Source organism: Silene latifolia, chromosome 3 (assembly GCF_048544455.1).
Source record: "Silene latifolia isolate original U9 population chromosome 3, ASM4854445v1, whole genome shotgun sequence".
NCBI lineage: Eukaryota > Viridiplantae > Streptophyta > Magnoliopsida > Caryophyllales > Caryophyllaceae > Silene > Silene latifolia.
The window spans coordinates 82,635,977-82,639,431 of NC_133528.1; the positions used below are offsets into that span (position 1 = coordinate 82,635,977).

Genomic DNA, 3,455 nt, shown 5'->3' on the forward strand with positions numbered 1-3,455 from the left:
TCATCAGCCTCCACATCAAACCTCACGCATATAGAGAGAGAGAGAGTGGTCGTGGGTGATTGAGGGCACTGCAAGGAAGAGCTAGGGAAGCTTGTCGACGTTCATAGGTGGCTATAGGTGGCCGTTGTGGTGGCGGAAAGGTAAACGTTCACCTCCCTTCTCTGTTTTCATTTCGTCCGTCGGGTTTTGGGAGGGTTGTTCGTGTCTTGGTGAGGTTGCTTTGGTGGTTGGTGTCGGGGTAATGATAATGGGTGGTATAGGGCGAGTATAGTGGTGGTGGTTAGGGTGGTCATAGGTGGTTGTAGGGGCAGAGATTGGCGGCATCGATGGGGTGGTAGAAACGGGTTATTACACGGGTTTTTAGGGGAGTTTAGACAGGTGGGTTTTGGGTGGCACCACCGTGGACTAGGGGAGGTCGAGACGGTGGTGCTGTGGTGTCGGCGTTCGTGGGTTGACGGAGAGTAGGACGGTGGTTGTTTGGCAGGGGACACGTGTTGGGCTGCGGTGGTGGTAAAGGGAGAACAGGGGGTGTTGGTGAGCCGTGGTGGTGAACCAGGCCAAATGGCGGCCTGGGTTTGACTCGCCGGCGGCAGTCGACCCTGATGGGGGTGGCCGTTGGTGGTGGGGCAGAGTGGGTGTGTGAGCTGGCGGTTGACACGGCCACGTGGTGGCCTGTGGTGGCGGGTGAGCGTGTGTGAAGGGACGGGGGTGATGACGGGTTATTCGAGTTGTTTTTGAAACGGGTTTTCATAGTTAATCGTTGTATTTCGTAATTGGTCGTACTCTTAATTAATTAATATAATTCCCGTGTCATTAAATAATTTATTTAATTGATTCCCGAGTGTATTAAAATAGTTAAAGACATATTTTGAGTCGGGTGTCGAGTTATTCAAATGATTGATTCGGGTTTTTATTAAATCACATAATTCGTTAATCCTTTAATTACCATTTTGGGTTTTAGTTCCGAGTTGTTAAGATAAAATAATAATTAATCATAATTAATTATCTTGAGTCGGGTTTAAAGGAAAGTTACTATATCGGGAAAGTTTCCATTTTTCGGAAGTCCTATCATTAATAACCCTCTATGTTGGGAACGGGAATAGTTAAGTAATTGTTATCATTATTTATCTTTCAGAGAACGATTTTGAGATGGAATATTATTGGACATCTGTCCATTGGACTGCTTAACTGCTTAATTGGATTTGCTGGCACTTTGAGGTAGGGAAATACACTTGTCCCATTATCGTCATTGTCGAATTGTGTTAACTTGATTCCTGGTTGTTGATTTACGTTATCATTTATATTCGGAAAGGTGATTGACTGATTTGATCGTATTGAGTATGATATCACAACATCGGGTAACGGGCATGACTTTATGATTTATCAGTTCAGTGATTTATATACATATTGCATTGCATTAATAACTGTTGAGCATTTCATATGCATTGGAGTTGGAGGATGAGGTGGTGGTGACGATGTTGAGATACGATGTGATGTTGTGATAAGGCCCAGACGGGTTTCGGCAGACTTGCCCTGGTGTCCTGTTTGTTGAGTCGGGCAGATCGGCTTCGGTCGATATATATTCTACCGGGGATCGGTATGGCTGGGTTGTCCGGGTTATGAGATGTGTGTGATGAGTTGAGATGGAGATGGAGGTGACGGAGTATCATGCATATCATATTTTATTGTTTTATTGTTTTCCCTACTCAACCTCGTGGTTGACCCTGTGTATTCGTGAACACCTGTGATGAACCGTTTTATGGGGAGCAGACTTGACAGGTTTAAGAGATAGGACGGGAGCTTGATGGGCGTGAGACACTGGATCAGACGACCTAGTAACTAGATCATCATCTAGAAGACTTCACTTTTATTTACGTCAGTTCTTGTAATTTAATTTGAAAAGAGAATTTGTAATAATTAAGTTAAATATTATATAAATTGCCTTGGAGTTTAATTTGTTATTCACTACCTCGGGAAACCGAGATGGTAACAGTCCGGTTTATGAGGGAATGTCTTGACGAGGACTTCTTTTATAAACCGGGGTGTTACATTACTACCTTCGGCTTTTAAAACATATTTGTCCATGAATGAACGTAGCCATGAATCTCTAGCTGTAGTGACGGTTTGACTAGTAGAAGCCATCGTGATTACTACAAAGGAAATAAAGGAAACATTAACATTTATCGTTTTAAATATTTTAACTTGTGAAACCTTTTTAACAAGTTCCCATTTATATAATGATCTCCCACTGAATTATATAAACGATTGCAAGATCCAATTTTATATAAACACGAGCACGGTGGAACGATTCAACCCATATTTATATAAATTTGGTGAGTCAACATTTTGACTGATTCTACTACTAGAACTCTTTGTTGACGGATTTTCTTAAAATCTATCTTTAAGCCCCAGAAATAAATATGGGCACGGTGGACCGATTCAACCCATATTTATCCCGTTGAGTCCAACCAATTTTCACGTGTAATAACTTTTATTACCATACTTACCCAACGTAAAAAGAGTGTACCTCGGTGATCCGAACCTACCTCTAATGAAGAAGGGATTCATAGGTGCTATTATTTGGTAAGGTTAATCTCAATTTTCAACAAATGTGGGAGATCTTATCAATTTAATTGTCCATCACTTTTAAGTGAACGAAATTGGTGAATGCTAGACAATCAAATCGATAACAACAAAAAATAAAAAAAATATGTAGTGACGATTTGGCATGAATGCATAATTAAACAAACAAGTCCTAATATGGCCACCTAGTTAATCTAATTAACTATAATTATTACACTTTGGAAACCAACTCCTTGGTCCCTAGAATCTTCATAGAAATGGCCTCCTTCTTTATGATTTCGGAACACTTTTCCGAAAACACCGTCTTCATGAAAAACTCCGTCTTTATATGCTTCATTTAATTACTAATAATTAAATTACATAACAATACCCTATTATACAATTTTTAATAAAATTAAAATAAAAACTATTAATTAAATACAAATTAGGGGATACGAAATCGCAATTAATTACAAAACAAGTCGATATTCCCTTACATTTCGGGAAACACCAACTTCTACCTATGGCCATATTAAGAAAATTACATAATTATAATTCTAAAAACCATTCATCTAAATGAATAATAAAATGCATTATGAAAATGACATGCCAAATCGTCTAACTTACCAACAACGATCAATTGAGCTTGTTTTGACGGAAGTTTTACCAATAAAAATTCATAATCAATTCTTAAAACAATTTTAAGATATGCTAATGATAATAATCTGGTCTAATATCAAAATAATTATTCTCCCTAATTATCTTGAATTTATATGGGATTAAAACACAAATTATGACAAAAAGACATAATAATTAACAATTATTATGGAAAAATTTTATTTAATTATAAAATTTATGGAAAAATAAATTTCAAAGCCATGAACATTCTGGTC

General features: G+C 38.3%; 1 long non-coding RNA gene across 1 annotated transcript; it reads left to right on the plus strand.

Annotated features, from left to right (window-relative positions):
• Nucleotides 1–1,115: 1,115 nt before the first annotated feature.
• LOC141646155 (uncharacterized) lies at nucleotides 1,116–1,993 on the plus strand. The gene is made up of 2 exons (XR_012545386.1): nucleotides 1,116–1,218; nucleotides 1,771–1,993. It is a non-coding gene; the product is annotated as an uncharacterized LOC141646155 (long non-coding RNA).
• Nucleotides 1,994–3,455: the final 1,462 nt, after the last annotated feature.